Source organism: Pezoporus flaviventris, unplaced genomic scaffold (assembly GCF_033815535.1).
Source record: "Pezoporus flaviventris isolate CSIRO_AGI_PZ_B2104156 unplaced genomic scaffold, CSIRO_AGI_Pfla_v1 ptg000015l, whole genome shotgun sequence".
Taxonomy (NCBI): Eukaryota; Metazoa; Chordata; class Aves; order Psittaciformes; family Psittacidae; genus Pezoporus; species Pezoporus flaviventris.
In genome coordinates this window covers 18663468-18688202 of record NW_026892563.1, presented here as the reverse complement: position 1 = coordinate 18688202, position 24735 = coordinate 18663468, and the positions used below count along the sequence as shown (strand labels likewise).

Below are 24735 nucleotides of genomic sequence, written 5' to 3'. Positions count from 1 at the left end.
TGCTCCATGAACACAGTTCAGAGACTAGTGCTTCAAAAATGTCTACACACACACATGCAGAGGTATATAACTGAGTTGTGGAACAGTCAGTTTTTAAAACCCACACTTTGTTTCTTGCAACATATCCTGTAGATATAATGAAAACATAGTTACTTTTTCCATTTCAATTCAGGTTATTCCACACTGCATCTGATGATTTAAGTCTCACATAGCCAAGGCATGTGCTTGGCTTTACACACTGATGCATGGTCTGTATTTACACACCATGGGCATTGAGTTAAGCAGATATCCAAATCTTCAGCAGGACTGCTGTTGGCATTTCAGTGCCATACACAAAGAAGCTTATCTCTGTATCTCCAGTATAGAATCATAGAATAGTTAGGGTTGGAAAGAACCTTAAGATCATCTAGTTCCAACCCCCCTGCCATGGGCAGGGACACCTTACGCTAAATCATATCACCCAAGGCCTCATCCAACCTGGTCTTGAACACTGCCAGGGATGGAGCAGTCACAACGTCCCTGGGCAACCCATTCCAGTGCCTCACCACCCTAACAAGAAAGAATTTCCTTCTTATATCCAATCTAAACTTCCCCTGTTTAAGTTTTAACCCGTTACCCCTTGTCCTGTCACTACAGTCTCTAATGAAGAGTCCCTCTCCAGCATCCCTATAGGCCCCCTTCAGATACTGGAAGGCTCCTATGAGGTCTCCACGCAGCCTTCTCTTCTCCAGGCTGAACAGCCCCAGCTTCTTCAGCCTATCTTCATATGGGAGGTGCTCCAGTCCCCTGATCATCCTCGTGGCCCTCCTCTGGACTTGTTCCAACAGTTCCATGTCCTTTTTATGTTGAGGACACCAGAACTGCACACAATACTCCAGGTGAGGTCTCACAAGAGCAGAGCAGAGGGGCAGGATCACCTCCTTCGACCTGCTGATCACGCTCCTTTTGATGCAGCCCAGGATACGGTTGGCTTTCTGGGCTGCAAGCGCACACTGAAGCCGGCTCATGTTCATTTTCTCATCAACCAACACCCCCAAGTCCTTCTCCACAGGGCTGCTCTGAATCTCTTCTCTGCCCAACCTGTAGCTGTGCCTGGGATTGCTCCCACCCAGGTGTAGGACCTTGCACTTGGCATGGTTAAACTTCATGAGGTTGGCATCAGCCCACCTCACAAGCGTGTCAAGGTCCCTCTGGATGGCATTCTTTCCCTCCAGGGTATCAACCGAACCACACAGCTTGGTGTCATCGGCAAACCTGCTGAGGGCGCCCTCAATCCCACTGTCCATGTCAGCGACGAAGATGTTAAATATGACGCAGTTTCAGTGAGCTTGGTGACCCCAGTGAAGCTGAATGAAGTTCTTGGTTTTCAGCTGAAATGAACTATGTTATTTTATAGAAGATGCGGCTCAAATCGATGCCATCAGGAAAATGCTATAAAATAAGGAGATGAGTGTGAAAAGTGAACAACTGAGGTTTACCTCAAATTGTCGTACTACATATAAACATCATTGCAACACTGAGGAAATCAAAAAGCACCTTCAAAGGCAGGTCTACTATTATTTGTAGATGTACTTCCTCTTGAAGGCCCCAAGAGTTGCAGCTATGTCCCAAGTGCCCACATTGCACACAGACCCCAGTCCCTGTCTCCAGAGAACCGCCACAGGCAAGTGCTGCCCCTGCCCCCAGCCACACAGGCAGATCCCCACAGCAGCAGGGCCAGGGCATGTCTTCCAAGCAGTTCTCCTGCAAGGACTGCCTTAGCTCCTTCCCTAGTCTCTTCTTCAGCCAAGGACACCAAACCAGCCAGCCTGCTAGGGTATATGCCTGCCCAGGTACTCCAGAAGGCAGCAGGGAATAAAGATGTTTCCACACACCCTTGCCAACACAGCTCTTTTTTGCTAAACTGTTTTGTGAAGCCTGGTTTAAATCAGATCGCACTCCTGCAAAACACATTCTCACCTCCCATTCCCAGCGAGCAAACCTAACAACCTAATGGGACTGCTTACACATACAGTCACATGCAGACATGCCATACAGTCCTTTGACCTGCCATGGCACCATGTAAGCTTTTGAGATGTGCAAGTAGTAAATGACACACAGAACACCCGGATTTTGTCTGCATGTTTGTTGTTTTATTTAATACCAGATAATCCCAACCACATGAGCACACATTTGCTGAAACCCACTGAGCTGCCTGTTCAGTCTGAATGCTGCAATAGCACTGCCATCCTAAGTGCTGCCCCGAGCTTTGTGTCAGGTCCTCTAGAAGGAAGGGAGCTGCAGCAGAGCCACCTACCTTACAACTCAGAAAGCCGAAACTGGAGACAGTTCCCCATTTCCAAGTACCGCATACGCAAACTGCTCAAGTACAGCAGACAGGAAAAAAGCAATTTCCTCATCAGTACCACTTTCGTTAACAACAGGACCCAAAGCAGCAAAAAACACTTTCTGCAAACCACTCTCACCATCACGTAACACATCATAAATACCACTCTTCAGCTGGGGGTCAAGCGCTTATCTTCCTAATGAGCATTTCCAAACCAGAGCAGACAATGACCACAAAACAATTACAAAGAATAATATTGGAAATTGCCAATTAGGTATATTTAAAAAAAGCTTCAAAGGAAAAAAATAACACCAACAAAGACACTACTTATTTTTACCCACATATAGACAGTACTTATTTAAGGGAATACATTTTGCTGGAAAACATGTTTGTTTTAATTATATAGCTGACTTCACACACAAACAAATCCAAGCTATGGAAAACGCTGTACCTAGGCTTTCAAAATGGCAAGAGCCAAGCCAAAGATAAGATTAGGCTACAGTAATTAATGTTTCTTTGCACTCTAAAAGGTATTTACCATTTGGCTTTGCCCATGGGAAATAAAGCTGTTGCAAAGTGATACAAAAACTGTTCCAGAGTAAAATCTGCCTCTGCCCTGTCCTCATTATTCCCTGGAAAAAAAATCTGCATGTGCACATGAACAGAAAGATATGGGTAACCCCATAAAGTCAGAGATGCTGCCCCTTCTGCCTTTCCTGGGCCAAGTACCGCGTCTCTCCAGGAGCACTCATGAAGGGCCACACTGCTCCTCATGGGAGTGCTGTCTGCCACCCTTCATGGGATCTTCAGGGGGGTGGCTGATGGCAGCAGCAATGTCATCTATCACCTCTTACCCAGGGCTGCCTTGGATGTTTTTCAGATGCCCAGTGTGGGTCTGCTGCCCATTCCCACAGTAACAGGCAGCAAAGCCAACACAGTTGCTTGTGGTGTGGCACAGGGCAACCAAAGGTCACACCAACACCACAGGAGAAAAAGACTGGAAATTTTCCACCTCCAGTGCAGAAAATTGTCTTCAAGTATGAAAACTTTTTATTTCAGCTCCATTTCTGTATAGCAGAAGCATCCCGAACCGCCCGAGGTTATCAGCACAGACATCAAACGTACAGAACCGTATTAAACACATCAGCAGCTGGCACAGTTGGATCTCTTAGAAGCAATGCTAGTGCTGGCAGAGTAAAGTTGCTAACCCCACTACAAGCACCAGGATCTGAGGGAACGGGATGCAAAGGAAAAAAAAATGAGATAGATACATGGATAATTAAGAAGAAAGCTCACCAGGCAACTAGAAGGAAAAGAAGAACATAAAACTTCTTCACATCAGAAGAGAAATCATCATCCAGGCTACTCCATTCCATTCATTTTTTAGCAGTGTACCCAATCAAGTCAAATATCAGATAGAGAATTTATACTTTAAATCTTCTGAAGCAAACCTTCCATAAAAAGGAGAACCGACCTAATAGCAATTCATTCACAGTGGAAAAAGAAAGGGATTCCCTCTCACGCACAGTAAATTCAAAACTCTATAAATATTACAAACTGGTTTCAGCAATACATCTGATTTGAAAGAGGCTCAGAAAGCCAAGACTTAAAACAAACCTTTAAAGTCTATTACTTTTGCAGTGAAATGTTCAGAGGTAATGTTCGGGGGGGCGGGGGTTGCCTTACTTTTATTTTTCCTCCCCAATTTCTGACACTGTTACATCAAAAGTTTGATCTGAACCCCATAAGGGAAAATACCCTTAGAGGCCCTCTTTAAGCTCTCCTAGCAGCATTCCTGGCCACAGAGCCAGGCTGCTCCCCATGGAAGAAGCTGAAAGCTTTTCCCATCAGTAAGATGCTCACACGAGCCCTCCTTCCTTTAAGACTTAAGGGGTAGTACTGTTCCCTTTGCTCATAGGACAGGAATTTAATAGGTAGAAGGACAACCTTCTCTCTAGCCAAACAAAGATTTGACATGAAGCACAGCCCAAATTCCCCCAGCACCTAAATCATTTCTAAAGGGGATTCCCATAGCCAAGGAAGGGAAAGCAATGGTAATTCCCTAAGGCCACAAAAGAAAGGCAAAACAAGGTACCAACAACCCATCAAAGATATGTCCTGCTACTTCTGCACAGAATACTTTCAATGCTGCTGCTTACCATACTCTTTGGAGGTTACATTTGGGACGTTTTAAAAAAATAATCTTTTCATTCTTTGCTAAAAGAGAACATCCTGAATGAAGGTCCTAAAAAATAAATAAATAAACTCACTACACAATTGCATGCTATTTATTTAAGCAGTCTTCAAGCAGGGTTTCCTCTGAACTTCTGGGAGTTTGACTTTTCTGCTCTTAACACTGAGTAAAATTAATAAATAAAAATAAATACTATATGCATGAGTAACTCCTGACTTAAAATATTTACAAAAGACTATTATCATTATCCCCAGTGTGGGTCATCCACGGGGCAAAGACATTCAGATCCACAGCACAAGCAGCAAGGACTAGTAAGAATGAGCATCAGAAACGTTCTTTGCTATCTGGATCACTCACAACTGCTGGTAGGTCTCAAAGCTATCAGGCATCAAAGAAGGGTTCAAACAGTCACAATGGGTTGGTTTGACTGCAGGTTTCAGAGAGAAGTCTGCTCCCAAATGTTACCCTGTATTAAAGCATTCACACAAGTTAGATCAGCACAATTAAAACGAGCTGGAACAATCCTATTACAGTTAGGCTGGCTGGTTTCTCACACAGACAAGCTTAAATTCATTTTTGATTAGCTATTTTAAGGAAGCTTAGCCTCTTTCCAAGACCAGCTTTCCAGAACTGAAGGGACCACAAGCTGCAGTTTCAACAGACATCAGGGAAAAAAAAAGAAATCAACAACCAATCAAAACCCATTTCCTTCTATAGAAAAGGCTCCACTGAGCCCACAGGCCACATGGATTCTGGTGTACATCAAACCCCCTCGACATCCATGGGGCCAGGCGAACCCACATGAGCTGCAGATGAGGCAAGAGGCTGCCTGTAGTCTCCTGTTCCCTCGCTGGGGCTGGCTGCAACACCTGGAGCAGCAGCCACATTCCAGGTACCACTACAAGTTTCACTCAACAAGGCAGGTAACAGAAGTACCCAGTATAAGCAGCTGACGCCCTTATTCTCATTATACAGTGTAACATTGATCTTGCAGCCCCTGTCAGGGCTATTACCTAGCACTGCAAGCAGTGAAACAGAACCACAGGGCAGCAGCATCCTCACAACCTCATGGTTAGACACTTTATTAGTGTTTTCTTCGTGAGACAGGGGCTATCTTACATGAAATGCTTAAGCACAATGGACCTTTGGATCACTAGCCTGACGCCACATTAACACAAATAAATACTGAGAGTACCCCAGATTATATTCACCTCCAAAAAAAAAACCCAACTCAGGAGACTACTTGAACAGAAGTAGCAGCAGTTTACTTTAGGTATCTGGAGTGGAAGCAGGTATTACAACCCAAGTACAAAGAGAGCGTAAGTGGCAGCAAGACTCTGATAACAGGACAGGGAGATTAAAACAGACCCAAACATCAGAACAAATCTTTGAGGAATCTGAGGGAAGAAACCAGGCTCTGACAATCACTTTGACATCACTGCAGCTTTAGCTGTATAGATGGATGGATAGGTATCAGTGTTTAAATTCTCTTGAGGATTTCTACAAGTTTTATCTTACTCTATAAAAAGAAGTTACACAAAATGACTCTCCATTGCTTTGGAATGTTTTCTCTGCAACAAATGCTACAAGTACTTCAGTCTCCTCTGGCAATGCCGCACACTTTCAGCCCCTGGATTTTAGAACATTTTTAAGTTAAATGAGACTGGGAAATTTGTCATTTTAATCTCAGTGGGGAGAAACAGTATTTCAAGTAGAGAAAGTATTGGCATGGGTTCACATAAGACAAATTTATTCAATCTCTTCAAAAGCTTAGAGAGGTAGAAATTACCTTCTTCCACCAAGCACTACAGAAGCAATTTTAAAGGAAAGCATCCGTTGACAAGGGACACTGCTATATCTAACTTGAAAGACAAGATTTAAGGCTAGATTAAGTTTTCTTGGCAAACTGGAGGAACTCCAGCGACATCAGCTGTCCTACCCACTTACAAAAAGCCAGGACTGTTCTACGGCACTGCACAATGTGACCTCAGTTTTGAGTTTGCATTAGCTAGGAACACTGTGTCTCACTGAAGCATTAAAGTTTACAGAATCAGCCAAATCTCCCATCTCAATATGCCACCAAGTCCAACCAGCAACAATAATCATCCCAGTCTTGAAATATGCAATAGCACATGCAAGAAATATGCTCCACGTGATCTGGGAGACAGATAGAATCTGGCATTTCCTAATTCCTTTACCTTTTCCAGTCACCTTTAATGCCTCAGAAAAGAGGCTGTTGCAGCAGCATTTAGCTGTCAGCACTTGGTAAGAGAGAGGAAAAGTATCCATTTTCTTCCACAGATATCTAAGTATCAGAAGGGAAAGCAACGTGCACCAAGAATCCCTGGAAGGAAAGCAATTAGCACACAGGGTATATGCAGAGGGAAGAGAGTACCTCCTGCAAAGATGAGACTGGCAAGAGCATGGTAGTTAATTACAGCTAAAACACCCACCCCCCCCACCCCCCCCAATGAAACCTGTCCTGTATGTATTGACCTGTCAGCCAGTGCAACTGACAAGCAGCAGGATGGGGCACCCCACTGCCTTGCCAAAGCCCAGCATGTGTGGTGCTGCACCCATGCTCCAGGGCGCACATGGGCATCCCTCACCCTTAACCCACAGGGTGAGAAGCAAGTGATGTTTCTCAACACATTATCTTCAATTTCGCACTGCTTAAAATTCATCAGGCAAGCACTTAGTGGCCAGATACTGCTACAGATTGAAGATTCATTTACTTGCCACAATCAACTGCAAGGAGGAAGAAAACATCAACAGACACACACTTGTCTCTCCTCAATTTCTGACTTCTTCCTATTTTGTGTGGCATGTGACACCACCAAGCAAAGGGAAAGACCAAAGCATCCTGCAAATAAAAGAAGAAAAGCAGGTCTTTCACACGGATAGAAGGTATAGTACCTGCCCCTGAAGTACAAACAGGTTCAGACACCTTCTCCTAGAAAGATAAAAAGCATTTCACATACAATTCCTCCCACCATCTCAAGGAGGCTTTAAGGTTCTCAAGGAAAGGAAGGATGTGCTGAGAGAAGATTGTATATTTGCATCAGACACTTTGATGGTATAAATACTTTCAAGTACCCACATTTATTAAGGAGATGACTACCATGCATGAGTGAAAACAGACAACAGGCCTCATGAAACACAGCATGCAATATGGGCAGTACAGGACAACTCAGAACACCAGAGCTTCTCGGAGAAAGAAGGTCTGCTACAGATTCACATATGCACTGCTCAAATGCTGGCAGATCCATGACCATGGTAAATGGAGGAGGAGGAGGAAAGAAGAGGGAAAAGGGAAGGTGGCATATATATAGAAACACAGTGAAATATCCCCTTTGGATATTATTCAAGTTAAGACTGCACTTCCCTAAATGTCTAGGTAATATGAAGTGAAAATTAAGCACAGACATACTAGAAAAATAATTTAAAAATATGCTTTTTTTTTTTTTCTGTAAAACTTGAGTCTCAGGTCATCACATTGGGACAACTTGTTCTTTATGTCCACAGTGAGGACAAATCCAGAGCTGCCAACCCAAGCCGGGTGAATACTTCTTGTCTTCCCAAGAGCATCAGAAACAAAGGTCGTCTTAACACCTGAAAACCTCACTAACGACACCTTTAAAACTAACACTGAGGTAATGGTGATTAAGTTATTCCTTTTCATAAAGCCCAAAGCAGGCCTTGAAAGAAAACTAGTCGAGCACAGATTTTTCTCCCCATCTCAGAAACACATATGCCACATTACGACCTGCCGATTTCCTTTCTGCAGTTCAGCATTTCCAATCTTACCCTTCTCCTGTTGTCACCTGCCATAACTGTACAATTAATCAGTCTTCTCTCACTAACTCCTACAGACTGTACCAGTCTTCTCTTACTGCAGATTCAGTTCCAAGCAATTTTTGTCACAAGCCTCTTTTAAAGCAGTTTCACCACTTGGGTACAACTGACAGCTGAGACCGAGAAAATAATTTAGTGGCATGAGGAGAAATGCTTAGCTAAGCACATCAGCTAATGAGCACACTGGCGCTAGAAAAGCCATATGCAGACTTCAGGCAGGACAGCACTCCTAGGTAAGTTTCAAAATGCTTGATGATACTTTTGCTTTCTTGAAAGCCCCTTAAAAGTACAAAAAATGAAGCAATTTCCAGCTTCTTTTTAAGGATACCAGTGCTAAAGAGAGACTGCTGTCCATCACAGACATTATGTTAAATACTCATCATTCCCATGATTTTCACTCTTTGATCCAACACACGATGTGCTCTCAGAGGCTTTAGCAGATGGCACCCTTGCAGCTGAAAACCGTGTCTGTGTACAAATAGGGTCACATAATACAGACATCTTCAGAAGATCCCCACTCAGCAGCAGCACTATGAGACTCCACGTGTTGGCAGCTGGAGGCTTAAAAATACTTCTTCAGATGAGCCTTTCCCATTCAAGAGAGGAACTGAAACCCAGCAGGAGGCTTCCCAGCCCCAACACCTAAAGGGTTATCAGTGGCCCAGAGGAAAGCCGGATAAATGAGTCCCCCTCAGTCTATTCATGCAGGGTGTGCTAGAGCAGAGGAGGCTTGAGGCAAGAAATCTGCACATTCCTTCTGTCAACAAGGATTTGGGCAGATCTAAGAGAGCAACATGTACTGCTATCGGTCACGAGTGAAAGCCCCTGAAGATGTGTTGGATTCTGCTGACATAAACAAGCCTGTTCTTGGCTTACAGGCTGTATGGCTCAGAGACCTCTGACCTCCCACCCCTCACCCAGCTCTGCCCACACCAGCAGATCCAGTTCGCTGTCAGTCCTTTTTATCTGCCTGGTTGGCAGGGTCAGGACACCTCACCCTAGATCAGGTCTATACGCTTTCTCGAACAGCCTCCTTCCCCCTTGCACATGCCTGATGATCCATCTGGACCTGTGCTGTTATCCTGCTTGGCATCACTTGGGTACATCCGCTTCACATTACTGGCCACAGCTCCCCAGCATCAAAATGAAGCCTCCAGAGCTCCTCCCAGGACTGCTGCTTTTGCTGGTTGTCACAGAGCCCAACCCTTGGGCTGTACAAGTTGCTGAGCAAGATCCCCAGCCCAAGATGCTTGCATTAATCTGCTGCTCACTCCCTCTTGCCAGGAGGCACCACGTGTGAGCTTCTCCCTCTCCTGTCCATCAAAAGAAGGAATAAATTACCTCCCAGCAGACGGAGACTCAGTTGTTCTCTGACTCCAGAGACCTCGAGCATCTGCAGCAGCCAGATCTCCCAAGGCATTTCATGTGCTGCCATTCCCAATACTGCCACATGATGATTCCCATTAGGGTGCCCCTACTTCCCCTACAGACCTCAGTTAAGATTTTGGCTGGCATGGATCCTGAGGACTCTCTCTACTGGCAGCAAAACTGTGCTTTCACTACTGCTGCTGCCCCTTACAGCATGACAACGGGGCACAGATCAAATTGTTCTAGAAAAATGATCTTTTCTGTTTCTGGTACAGAGCTCCATCAACACCCTTTTCCTGCCACATTCCAGGATGAAGCAAACAGGCAAGACCCAGGCCCAAGGATGTTCTCCTGCACTTCCAGCACAAGGAGCAACCTGAAGCATAATTTCTCTTCCTCTCCTCCCATATTTCAAGACTATCTGGGTACTCTGCAAAAAAAAGTTATGTATTTGCTTCTACAGCTGCACCAAGCTGAAAGTTTGTTCTTAAGCACAAGGATTTGTTGCCTCTCCTGCTCCCACTGGAGGACAAAAGGAGTCAACAGCAGAGCGCTGATGGAAAAAAAAAAGTCATTCAACTTGTAAGACTACTCCACTTGAATGGAACAATCCTAGACAAAGAGAGAGTAGATATTACCCTGGCAAGCCCTTATTTCATGTCTGAGCTCCACAGCAACATAAGGCCAAAGCAAGAAAAACTAGAGAAGCCAGGGCCAGAAACAGCCACAGAAGCTCAGCAACAAGTAGGCAAGCATGCCAGCCAGCATGCAAGCTCACCTACCTGGTGTTCAGGTGTCCAGCAGGAGGAAGAGCACTTGCAGAGGACATGCTTTTCCTTCCAGCAGCAGTCTGTACTTGTCCTGACACACATGCCATACAAAACCAGGGAAGACAGGAGAAGCCCTCCAGCATTTTGGGACCACACCACCAGCAGCCACATCCATCTGCCTGAGGAGCTTCATGGGACATGACCAACAGTTTGGTTCTTTTTAAAAATGTCAGTAAAATCAGGCATCCCTAGGGCTCAGATGGGGAATAGATAAGGGCCTACCTACATGGGGTAGGGGCTAAGGGAAGGAAATCTCCCCCTGCCACAAAAATGCAGACAGCTTATCTATCATACCCTGGGGGGTCCCTTCTGAAGGCTGTTTTTAGTTCTTTTCCAGGAAGGGAAAGGAGGAGAGAGTGTCTTTTGGCACTGTTACTTTAAATAAATAAATAAATACAAATACAACAACCAAACGCCATTGAGAGACCCCCCCCATCCTCAATTCATCACATTCTCCAGATGCCTCCTCACTGTCCCCTAGCCTCTTTCATCCCTCGGACAAGGCCATAGGTGGAGGACATCAGGGCAGATCCCAACCTGCAATGGGGAGAAAAGGCAAGGGAAAGGGATGATGTGTGGGATCTCTCAGTTAAGTCAAGCATTTGGCTTCACATCTGCATCTGAACACCAAACTGGTATGCTTTTCTTCTTGGTTTAATGTAAGGACACCCACACTCATAGCTTTTGTTTTAACAAGGTCTGCTTTGTTAAAACCAGACTGTGTTTTGTAACTTAACAGAGACAGAAACCAAGATACAGCCAGGGATGTTTTTGTAATTTCAGAAGACCTTATTTCTATGATATACATCCACAGCTTCCAAGAAACACACACACCCCAGCTGCCACTAACTGCACTAGCTCAGGGACGTTTTTACCAGAGCTCTCCCATAGCAGCTTTCTCGTGTTTCTTTGCTGGATTTTGTTCCCTCACCTTACGTCCCTCCACTCTTCCAGAGCTGGCAGGGGCCAGGCACACTTGCACACAAGACAGAGTGACTGTCTGCCAGTAGACAAACAAATGCAGAAAAGATAGTGAGCTTCCTCAATATTGAGCTTCCTCAGGAAACCACCAGTCTTTGTCTGAAGTCTTAAAACTTCATGAGCATTTCGTCAATCATTTTCATACCCAGCTTCTTCCTACAAGCTTGGAGCACCTACAAACCCTATGTTTGGAGACTTGTCCCACACCTCCCTATCAAAGGGTGGCTCTTTGTAGGGGCCACACAGACAGCTAAAGCCCAGCTCTTATTCTGAACACTGGCATAAGAGAACTGTGGGAGCAACATCTACAGCCATCAAGCCTTAGGAGCCAGCAGTGTGTTAACCACAGATGGCCCAAGCAAGCTGAAGTGAGTAATGTAATTAGTGAACCACTAAGTACCTCCACGGTCACATGCTTCAGTGAGTGTCTTCACAAAGCTGTGAATGCAGAGCTATGCCTGAGCTTTTAACATAGAAATTAATTTATCCTTGACCTGAGGCACAAAAAAAAAAAAAACAAACCCAAACCACCTACGCCATGAATTTGGTCATGAACTAAACTGATGACTGCTGGTTAATACCATCCAAGCCTTTCCTTGACCCATCACAAGCCTCACACATAACAGACACACAATAGAGATGATACATACGATGACGACACTGCCAAATTTCAAGGTCACCTTATCCAGAAAGAAATGCATGCAACCATCACAAAACCTGGTGCAAGACTATCAGAAATCAAATGAGAGGAGAATCAGCATTTGTATATCTCTGAATTAGAGGACCCAGTGTCTGCTGCCCCAAAATACACTCACAAGGATGTGAGGAGAATCAGTTGCAGCTGCCCTGACCTTACACTGATCCCTAAGACAGAAGGATCTGGCACTGTTTAGTAGCCTTCCATAGATATATTTCATGGAAGAAAAAGATCAAACACCATGTGAAAGTGTATTCACGAGATCCTACAGGAAGAGGAGGCTGCACCAAGAACTACATCATTCATCCAGTTTTGAGCTTACCTTCAACTTCTGCCTAGCAGGCATCTCCAGACACTCACAAGGGATGAAAGGGAAACTGTTTTATCAGTCTCACAAGCTTCTTCCTCTGATTCAAAAATAACATTTCCCTGAAATCACATTTTGCCAACACGCATTTCCACATGCAGAAGTAAAAACTTCAGACCTATTCAAAGTTGAAAGCTAAACAGATTCAATTGGGGAAACAAGGATGAAAACATGAATTGCCAACAAATAATTCTCCAACGTAAAACAACGCGCACATATCCCTCTCACCGCCACACATGAGCAAACCCCAGATACAACCCTTTCAGAGAGGACACATGCCTTGTTGTCTATGCACGGCAGGAGGTTTCTGGTGAAATAATTACAATTAATCCATTACTTAATCTCCTAATCACTTCTGAGCATAAAGCACTCCTGGACATTTGTTAATAATGACACATTCATTTTCATACCATCCTGCTCATGAAAATTTAACCAAGAAAATAAATTGAAAAATGATCAGACACCACCAGCTACCTCATTCAGAGCCACAAGCAAGAAAGATTTACAGCCAAAGCCTCATCCACAGCAACTCAATATCGCTGCTGCAGGCACCGTGAGCTCCCCTACAACGGGGGTCTCATCATCACTGAGCCACCCTTGCTTGCTGATTTCCAGTTGTCTGAACTGAGTTTTAAGTGGCTTATGGTCCATGGGCTGCATCAGTAACTGGACACACAGAGTCCTCCCACAATTCCCCTCTTACTCTACCTAATATACATATCACAGATTTAAACACGAAGTGAAGGAGTTTAACCACCCCACGGGATGCAATAACTAGGTGTTTCCAAGAGAGCCTGAGCAGACAAGAGTAAGAACAGAAATTTAGGCAGATTTTGCAACACTTCAGCTCTGTGTCTCACTTGGTAGGTTTAGGAAAGACCTCTAACACTGACTTTTTTGTTCGTTTATGGCCAGAGGAAGGAGACTATTCCAGCATGGGAGCCCTGAAGCTAAAATTAAAAACCTATAATTTGGGTTCAGTAGCAGTCGGTATAATTCAAATCCCAGCCACAATGAGAGGTCTCCAACACTATCAACTGTCAACAATTATTACTGGCTAAGCACACAAAACGGCTTTGTTCTGAACTGGAAGCCACAACTGCAAACAGCAGTAATTGCTACCAAAGGCAAAACACACAAAAAAACACCAGCCTTTCCATGCAAAATAGTCTCCAAAGAGGAACATAGGAATGGATACAAAAGTCTTACTATCTCCGCTCACATCCCTAAAAAAATGAAGAGTAAAATCCAAGGCTGTAGACTCAGCAAAGGAGAAGGCTAGGCAAGGAAAAGGGATCCTCAAAAGACACTTGGTAACTATTCTGAGCTGAACACACATTTAATGAAACATACTATTCATGAGTTACTGAACTTTCATTAGCAGTTTAAGGGAAAGCCACACATGCAAGAGATGAAACGTAAACAATTTCTCCTGAAATTGCATACTTTTCCACATTAACCCTCAGCGAGTTCATCCCAACTGATATGAGAAACCAAATCAATTAATACTAATTGCTCACCTTATTTTCACAGAGGGATCTTTGCACTTCAGCAAGCCTCAAGAAAAAAAAAGAAAAGAAAAAAGGCTATTTGTACAAAAGCAATTTACTTGTCTTTCTGTATTCATTTAGCTATGCATTTAATTATTTTGGCAGGTAATTCTGTCAGCTCAGTTCTCCTTCCTCACAACTACCCTTTTTCAAGCTGACAGAACAAAGCAATCACATTTTATAACCCCCCAGCCTACAGCAACAGAATAAACAAAGTTTTCCAAGTCATGGGGCGAAATCCCAAACCCACTGACTTCATTAAAAGAACAGCCATTAAGTTAATACAACTGGTGTGACTTTCTCATGAGACAATGATGACCAACTGAGGAAACGTGCAGGGGGCTGGAACTAGATGATGTTAAGGTCCTTTCCAACCCTAACTATTCTACGATTACGTGTATTTTACTAGCAGCAAGTAAATGTGGCAGGATTTACATTCAATCTTTCTTAAACATAACATGTATGTTTTTAACACGTGCAATACAGGTATTACAGGTATCACAGAGTAAACAGAAGCTACATTTGTCCTCCGCTGCTGTAGGAGTACAACAGGTTTTCTCACCATCATATGAGTCTTCAAAAGAGGTTTTCTCTTCCATCATTCCGTCTAACCACACTATACTTCAACACTACCCCACCATTAACAGGTCTTGAAATTTTTTTTACACAGGTCCATTAATGTCTGCAGGCAAAACAAGACAAATGGCTTAAAAAAAAAACAAAAGTCACTTAATGCTGACAGTCTTTCTTCTTGGTTAGTTTTATAGAGAAAATCTTGCCAAAACAGCTCTCCTGAATGCTAAGTAACTTGGACCTGCATGGCCCCAATCAATTAGTGCATCCCTACAGCATCCAGCACCACTTGCCCCAGGGACAAGTGGGTGTCAGCACCAGTCAGGCTCCGAAGAGGCCTTCCCAAGGGCTAAACAACAGAAGCAACATCTGCCTAGCCTCAACTACTCCTGGGGTTTGTTCCTGCACTTGGGGTTCAATAGCCCCCTGCAGCACTACCAGCCTGGAGAAGAGTGGCTGGAGAAGGACCTGGGGGTGCTGATTGACGGACACTGAACATGAGCCAGCTTGTGCCCAGGCAGCCAAGAAGGCCAAGAGCATCCTGGCCTGTATCAGCAATAGTGTGGCCAGCAGGGCCAGGGCAGTGATCATCCCCCTGTACTTGGTACTGGTGAGGCCACACCTCGAATCTTTCATTCAGTTCTGGGCCCCTCACTACAAGAGAGACACTGAGGTGCTGAGGCAGGTCCAGAGAAGGGCAACAAAGCTGGCGAAGGGTCTGGAGCACAAGTCTGATGAGGAGCAGCTGAGGGAACTGGGGTTGTTTAGTCTGGAGAAGGCTCAGGGGGGATCTTATCAGTCTCTACAACTACCTGAAAGAGGATGAATCGAGGAATTGGCTGGTCTCTTCTCCCAAGTAACAAGTGATAGGAAAAGAGGTAAAAGCCTCAAGCTGCACCAGGGGAGGTTTAAATTAGATATTAGGAAAAAATTCTTCACCAAAAGGCTAGTCAAGCATTGGATCAGGCTTTCACTTCCTCAGTGTCCCTGGAAGCATTCAAACACTGTGTAGACAAGACTCTTAGTAACATCGTTTAGCAGTGCACTTGGCAGTCCTGGGGTAATGGTTGTACTTGATGATCTTAAAGTTCTTTTCCAACCTAGTTGATTCTATGATTCTGGCCTCTGAAATCACCACAGCTAGCTCATGTCTTACCTATCCCAGCTCCCACAGACATAGGGGATGCATAACATAAAGGCACCAAGCTGAAAACCTTTGATTCATCTGGAAGTAAACAGCTCAGGTTCCAGAGGCAGTAAGTGACAGATATCCTTTTGGGGCTCTTTTGCTTCAGCTGTATCTGGACAGCAGAGAAGTGACTTCAGTGGAACTAGTTACAAGGTGGGGATGCAACAGTCTCAACTCAGAATGTTTCTCATATCATCCATTTTCCATGCTTCCTACACTGTTTTGCATTCTTCCTCTCTCCCTCAGTCTTGGCTTATACTACAGGGAAGCCAAGTTTCTTAAGAGAAGATGCTCAATCTTTTTTCGCTCCCAAGTTGGAACAAGTAAACTATCACTAGCTGTCATGCTGTTTCGTCACCATAACAGCTTTGTCTCCCAGAGTAGCATGTATCAATCCCTCTGGATCAAACCCACTGTCATCTCCTAAAAGTGTGATGATAAAAGAACATGATAGTAAGTGGAAAAATTAACTGAAGGCAGCCCTCTCTCCATTTTTATTTCTACTGTGGTTCTCCAGATCACCTGTCACACATAGCCAGTTGAGAAGAGTTTTAAAAGTACCTCTGTAATTGTGTTGCATGCACCAAACTCTAGGGAAGGTCCATGATGAAGGAAAAAGTTACAAATGGAGGCCTCCTGCAAGTTGTGCAGGTGTGGATAGAAATGTAGACTGGTCACAAACTAAGGCTTTCATAAACGTTCCCAACAGCACAGAAAGTCTGCAGGAACTTATCAGGCAGTTAGGGAAGCACTACGGCTGCAGTTTCAAGACATACTTTTCGATAAGCAAACTGAGATGAGGAGCTGATGCAACTGACCCAAGCCCTGCCAGAGCACTGGCTGGGATCTGGAGGGAGATGCCTTTTGCCAAAAAGAGGTGACTAACAGCAGCAAGTTACAGGGAAAGTGCTGGCAGAGAGGGCAAAGAGGAGAGTAAGGGGACCAAGCAGTGAGGCACAGAACAGAGAGCCTGGCCCCTTCATGAGGCCACTGATCATGAAGGGAAGACTAGCAGCAGGACAATAAGCTTTCAAAGCTCACAGAATTTCCATGGTCCAGGAGATCAAAGCAGTGCTGTTGTAGGAGGAGGTAGCAAAGAGGAGAGAGAAGCCAATCTTGATCTTAAAACAAGCCCAAGAGCTGAAATTGGACGCGAAGCAGTCAGGAAGCCTGCCCAGGGTTAATAAGGAAACCTACATCTCTCCCCAAACTATGCCAAGAGATAAAAGCAGGCACAGGATTTGCTTTAGAAGAAGCAAAGGGAACTAACTGCAATGGGCTAGGGTAAGAGATAATCTGAAACAACAAAAACCACCTGCTGCTATGGTAATGGATGGGTCCAACAGACAAGCAATAACTGGATCCTAGCAGAAATTGTCCTGGCTTGCTGAAAACCTGGTGCCTGACTGAGCACTGCTTATCAGGGAGGGTGGAAAGCCAGATAGAGGGCTAATGTGATGACAAATCAGTGAGGTTACTGCACCCAAAAAAAGAACAAAAAACAACAAAAAAAAAAAAAGAGGTGGAAACAGGGGAATGAAAATGCAAAGTGTAACTTTCATAACATCACTAGATTTCTTCACACTTTCTTCTGCAAATACAACAGACAAGATCCGAGCAACCAAGGTATTCAGGTTCTTATAGAATAGCACTAGTACAGCAGGAAATCATGGGCAAAGTATTAGGCCACAGCTTTCTGGCATGAGGTTTTAAATCTCTAGATGTAAGATGTTTCGAGTGAAAGAGGAGATGTTTTCCAGCTGTGTTTAACTTTAGCCTAGAGATATGCAGTTGCTCTATAAAGGTAGTTCCTAAGAGTATTTGTTACAACAAAGGGAGAGGAAACTCTAGTCATCTGAGAGTGTTATTGTCAGCCAGCCTGAGATGAAACGGCAGAGTGCCCTGATCACAATGCAGGATGAGATGGCTCTCACACCAGGAAAAAAGTCTTCTTTCCTTAGGTAGCTGGTCTGGATTGCAGTTCTCCACAGGCAGCTGTGGAGCATGTATGGCTTTACATGGGGAAAGCAGGAGAGCTGTTGCTCTTTGAAAAGACATTTTGGAAGAAAATTAGTAGAGAGGATTTTTTCCAGAGACAGAAGCACTGCTGCAGCCCCTCACTCTCCCTGACAAGAGGCACATCTGCCTCCACCAGCACAAGGGGTTTGTACGAGCCCTTACATGAGCCCAGAGCAGCAGGAACGGCAACAGCAGAGGGGGAACTTGACAGCTCTTGACTCCTAAACCTCTCCGACAGTCATCCTTACACCATCACTGACTGTTGCCATCCCTGAGCAGCTGCTCCTGGCATCACCAAGCCAAGCCCAGGCCTTCTGGAGCAGCCACCCATCCCATGAGACCTGTCATTTCACAGGGACATCACATTTGGCCCAAAGGACCCTGGCATCTTCCCATGCCATGCCAAGTATGGGGCACATTGCAAGTAACACAGGGTCAAATACAACATTGGAGGTTGCCTCAAACCTTCTGCAGTCAACCCTGTCTTCACAGAACATCTTCCAACAGAGCAACCAAGTTACTGTGTAACACAGACCCACTTTGCATCAACATCTTTGCCATCATTCTGCAAAGGGAATGACAGTCCTGCCCTCCAGTAAGTCACACAGTTAGGAAAAGTAAATGAGCTGTCAATAAACCCTTGATTGTTCAATGAGACATCACTAATGGGAAGGCAAATGTAGACTGCCAGAATCCATGACGTAATGGCAATACATTTCAACTTAAGCTTGATGTTGCTGTGATGAAGCTATTTTCAGTTGCTTTGAATCTTCTTCAGAAAAGTCAGTCCTTGAATCAAATACAGTTCAAACATCGTGATTCTTCTGAGCTCAGATGCATGCATTTAATCAGTCCAGGTGTTTAAATTATTTATCCATGAGGGAAACTGTACTAATCTTAGAACAGAGCACAAGAAGGGGAAAAACAATTAGACATAAAGACATGCTGAATAATGTGAAGCAGTAGAGAACTCTCTTATGCACAAGATAACTGCGACCAAGGGTGTTCCAAGTATTTATGTGATTTCACTGCAGCCTGGGCTGATACAGAGATTTGCTGGTACTAGAAGAAATGTTTCCCAACCATAAGGTAAAATTATTGTTTTCAACAAGCACAAAGCTAAAAGTTGGTACTTTCCCTAATTTTAAAAAGCAGAATTTTTAAAATGGGGGGATTTGGTTTGGTTGGGTTTTTTCACAAACAAAATCAGTGTCTTGCGTGGAAACAGAGTATTTCAGGAACTATTCTTCCATACATTGAGTGTGACATCCAGTGCTCTGCACTAGACTGTCTATCCTTATCACTTATGCATAGAAAACAACTACTTGCCTTTCTTCTTTGATCTTAACATTCTCCTCCTCTATCTCATGTTTCAAAGCTAAGGGTCTACCCAAGCTGCAAGGAAGACTTCCTGGATGGAAAATACACAAAGTGGGAGCAATACTCCAGTACACTGCAGCGTTTTTTAGATTGCTCCCCACCAATGGTTACCACAGAAACAGGTGGTCAAACACTAAAGCAGTAGTGGATTGAAGGGCTGTGGTGACGTACCAGGACACCTGGTTAAGAACACAAGACCTTTCCACCACCCTTACTCACTGCCTACTCCTTCAGGGGAAGAAATTCTTAAAGTAAGTCTGCTTTAATGGTAATGGATTAGATATCTCGTTCCAACTTTCAAATGCCTTGTCCCTCAGAAGACTTGGCTTTATCCACTGAAATTAACGGAGAAAGTCAAGAAAGAGATGTATTTATACTGTGCACTGGAGAAAAATAAAACTAGGTGTCCTGCTGCCAAGATGGACGCATTCACACAATGTTGGACTCCAACATCTGTACCTTCACTTAGACAGACTTAGCCAATTAAGTTGATAGCATGGCACACAGTGGCACTTTCTGAGCACTCGGGAAAATAAACAGGCAGATCTTACTCCAGCAAAGAATCTGCCTCTTCTCCCAGCTTGTTACCAGCTTTCTCTGCCTCACCACCTGGCATGCAACATACATTGCCTGCCATGGAGGTGGGTGAGCAACAGCCTGCTCCTGTGTGAACAAGTTAAATCCCTTCTTGATCTGTACCATATCGCAAAGATTGGGCTGACTACAGAGAAAACAAAATCCCTACCTTTGCTCTGAGACCAAGGGAGAAGTTCAAGGTATTTCAACTCCAAGCCATTTCCAGCTGCTGTTTCAATCATTTTGTTTCTATAATCTGGGCAGCACACCAAAGATCACAAGGTTTGGGTTTACATTTCATTTAAAAACCATTCGTAGGAGAAGAATCATTCCTCTATTTTATTAAGCAAAAACCATAGGCTGCTGATAATGCTATTATAGGCGGCAACATCAATGAAACATTATACATATATATCTATATAAAAAATATAGAAAGAAAAACATTGAGCTGGAAGGTTACTAACAAAAATAGAAAGAAAGACCCCCGAGACATTCTCTTTGCAATTCCTTTTTACACAAGCCAACACTTAAAGCCTCCTGGCTGAGATTCCCCAGCTAACCTACAAACCACTTCATAGCATCATTGCTCAAATCAATCTGAGTATCTAGTAGAGCAATTCATAAGAGAATGACATGCCCAATATTGACAACATTCTTCACAGCACAAGGAGAAACCCTACAATGCAGATACATCAACATTTTTGAAAGTAACATTGGCTTAAATGGAGTTACAATGAGAAAGTGACCTGCTTTGACGCCAAAGGTCCCTGGTGTTACTGCTCAGAGAAAAAGCATCTGTGAAACACTGCAAGAGGGACCATAAGGAGCAGCAGCCAAATGGGAGGGAAAACAAAAATAAAAGTATCAGACCAGCCTCCAGTACCACAGCCTGCTCAATCGCACCCAGGTGCAGGGGTTGCTGAGACCCCTTCCTTTTTACGATCCATGCCATGGGAATCCTTCATTTGACGTTTGCTTTCAGATGACATTAGCCTTTTGACTCAGTTTTGCCAGACTGCACTTTTGTCATTAGTTCTGGTTAGAGATACAGATGAGACGGCACTTCCATTTCATTATTTCTACAAAAGTGCCTTAAATGTAACTCTAAGGATAATTACTTTGGAGGCCGAAATTTCCCATTGTTCTCATTGCAGAGGTACATATCTAAAGATGATCTGCTTGGTCATTTAAGGTTTTGAAACATCTTCTCAGATAAGCACAGCTGCATTTTTAACAATAGCTAAAATTACAGAATTTAAGACAGGAAAATTTGATGTGATGTTCCGTGCTTTAGCTAACAGTCTTCCAAGAGATACAAAGCTTCAGTTGCTCTGGAAACTGTAACTTGGACACAACCATGTAGATACATCAAGCCCCTGGCTATAAATGAAAACACTTTAGCAACACTGCACATCCATGTGACAAACATTTTTAAAAACAAGCACTGCATCCTGATCCTCATATAGGAAGGGCATATCCCACAACCCTCCACACACAGCACAGTTCTCCATCTGTATTTCCTTTCAGCCTCAAGAGAAATGAGTGAGAAGAGCCAAGAGAGCATGTGGACACACCATTAAGACAACCACCCTGCAGATAAGAGAGACGTATGTGGTAAACACAGGTGGGTATTTGAGGGATATGCCACTGATCCAAACCAGGGCTGCTTCTTTCTGTGTTTGCATGGTGCCTGTTACACCACAGGCACAGCTGAAAGCAAGCACTGGTAACCAAAAGGAAGACTTAGACAAATTAACATGGTGGACAGGATGGCATCTGGTAGACACAAGTCTGAGCTGTTGGCCCAGGAGAAGGCAGCAGGAAGGCTGGAGCTGGGAACAGAGCAAGAGGACAGCCACTAGGAGAAGGAAAGCGGGGGGCGAGGGATGATCCAGAGTAGAAGGAATGAGCGTGGGGTGTTCATGGAGGAGGATTGGACACAGCACAACACCAGAAGCCAGATATTTTTATATTTTTATTTTAAAAAAAGAGGGAAATATTACATACATATATGACAGCCTGAGTGCTGGTTGCTGTGGAAACCATAACTTTGAATTCAGTGGCTAAACCCCACCATTGCTATTTATACCATGCTCCTCACTACAGTACGAGAACTTCGTCTGAGAAGCAGAGCTCTGGTACCAGACAAACATGGGTTTTCTTCCTGTTACATACAGTGATCCTTTCAAATGATGCCTCACAAGGTTTTTCTAATGTTCCTAGCCACTGAATGACTACATGGTATAATCACCTCTGACATGAAAAAAAAAAACAACAAACCAACACCCCAGCACTGTCTTTCCTCTTCCAAGCAAGACCAGATGAATCACTGCACAGACATCAGGTAGGATTCACTGAATTTTATTTCAGTCAAGAGCAACCAGAAACACCAAAAAGGCCATTTAAAACAGCAGTATTATCTTGTTTCCCTTAAGGCAAATTACAGTCAGCATTGCATGAGATTACTGAGGGCCAGATCTTAGAATCAGTTATCATTAAAGATGACAAGTGTTTAAGTACACAGGAATATTGCCTTTTATATACTGGAAAGCATAATTGGACCATTAATACAAGAATAACAGTAACAAAAGGCTACAGATTGAACTCCTGTTGGGAGAATCCCACTAAAAAACAATGCCATTTTTGAGCTGCTGTACTGTTCAAGGAGACAGCTTTTTCCTCTATGGGAAGCGTGATACTGGGGCAGCAAGTGTTCCCACAGTTTAAGCGCGAGCAGGACTAATCTGCCTGTAATCAAAGAAGAGGTGAGTCAAGTCCCCAAGGGTATGTCACATTCCTCTTCCACCTCCACCATTTCAGAGTCTAGAAGGAAAGAAACAGTCCCATTCTTCACCCACTCCCAAATCATGTTTTACCTCAACTAGCATGGAAGTGCTAGCGTAGCATGTTCATTGCTACTACCAAATATACACAGTAACTACCACGGGGTGATCATGTTTTCAGACTCTTCCAAGGACCTCTACACACATGGGTCCCCAAATCAGAAAGCTCGTGGCACACAAGGGCAACTAAGGCAAAAGCTGAGAGAAAACCACAGGGCTTTCCAAGGACACTCACACCTTTACAATCCCACGGGACTGTCCCATCCATGTGGGCTCACTGGGAAACAGCAAGGATAACCGTTACATACAACCAGGTAAGCAAAACTGCCTGAAGAAGGCAGCTTTTGCCAGGGGAAGGGCAGCCGTACACTGAACAGGGACAGAAGCAAGGATTCAGCAGAGGGGCTCCAACAGCTGCCAAATGAGGAGGGGTGGAAGTTACTTTCTGTGGGATCTGGCCCTTACAGTCAAAGGGAAGGATGTCTCATTTGCCCTTGTTCAGTACTTTTTTAGCACTGCATTGAAGTGTCATTGAAATTGACAGAAGCTTTTTAATAATACAGGAAGGGGAAAAGATGATCTAATCACAGATTTGGCGCCCAAGTAATCACTCCATAGATTTCAGCCTCCCCTAATTTATTCCAGTATATCTTTTAATCAGAATTTCATACATAGCAAAACGATTAACAAGACATGAGTGCTACCTATGTCCCAGCTCCAGCCAGCTTTCACTAGCCCAGTCCCCCGGCTGCTGCGCAGGGGGGAAGTGGGAACGAAGGACTGACAAGGAACGTAAAGTCAATTTCTCCCAGTGCTTCCCAACAAACGTGGTAGTACTGAGATACAAGCTGGAATCATGCACCCGTTCCTACAACTCTATTTAAGACCGCATTTGTGCCAGCGTTCCCGTCAAGCTGACTGCGTGCATCGCTCGGGAGTCCCCAACTTCAGCACGGGCAGCACGGGCCGGCGGTGCCGTGCCTTCAGTGACCCTCGGGCCGAAACACACCCCCTTACCCGCTACACGCTCACCGAGTACGTGGGTCCTCATGACACCCCGGCTAAGGCCCGCGCCGTGGGCGGTACGGCTCCCCCACCGCAGCAGCAGCCGGCGGAGAACGGACCCGGTGGCTGCGGGGGTCTCCTGGGGATAGGGGGGAAGCGACGACGACAGCGGCGGCACGGACCCCGCGCAGCCCCCCGGGGGTGGCTGTGACATTTTAGCCGCAGGAGCGAGGCAGGCTAAAGCAGGGCCGACGGCTCCGGAGACGAGACCCCGGCGAAGCCCCGAGCATCCCGGCGGGGCCACCACCGCACCGGTGGGGGGATCAGCGCCGGCGGCCCACACAGCAAACAATAAAGCGGGCCTCAGCGGGCCGGGCGCCCACACACCCGCCCGCAGCGGAGCGGCTCGGCCGCGCCCCCCCCACACCCTGCCCGGGCCCCCCGGTGCGGACGGCGGTGGCGGCAGAGGGGCTGCCCGCAGCCGGGCCGCGGCGCCGCGCTACGGCCCCAGGGAGAACCGCTCCGCCAAGGTGCACCGATATGAGAGGTGATGCCGCGTGGAGGGGGACTGAGACGCGATCCGCCGGCCACTCACCTGCCGCGGCTGCGCTCGGCACCGGGAGCCGCCGTCCGCCCAGGGAGCTGCTCCCTGTCGCCGCCGCCGGGCGCCTGCGGCCACCGCCGCTCAGAGCACGCCGCCACCAATAGGCGCCGCTGCCATATTGTTACTGCCGGCGCTGCGAGGGGCGGTGCCGCCGGCCTCCTTGGAAACCAGCGGCCATTAGCTACCAAGCTTGTCAATCAGAACTGGGAGAGCCAATGGGCGGCGGCGGCGGCCAGCAGCGGGGCGTTCGGAGTTGGAATGTTGTGTGACAATGGCCCACGCGGCTCCCAGGCGGGAGGGAGGGGTGGGGCCGCTCCCCAGGGGCCGGAACACCCCCAACACACACACACACCCACCCATACACACACACCACCCCGC

The 24735-nt window shown here is 45.3% G+C and overlaps 1 protein-coding gene across 6 annotated transcripts in view; it reads right to left on the bottom strand.

Annotated features, from left to right (window-relative positions):
• Positions 1–24492, bottom strand: part of TIAM1 (TIAM Rac1 associated GEF 1) — a 192899-nt gene extending 168407 nt beyond the window's left edge. For 3 of the 6 annotated variants that reach the window (XM_061453658.1, XM_061453664.1, XM_061453661.1), the window contains exon 1: positions 24349–24468. The gene's annotated coding sequence lies outside the window, so the exon portion shown is untranslated. Of the gene's footprint in view, positions 1–24348 lie in introns of all 6 variants that reach the window. The other 3 variants (XM_061453660.1, XM_061453665.1, XM_061453663.1) reach the window with 2 other exon arrangements.
• Positions 24493–24735: the final 243 nt, after the last annotated feature.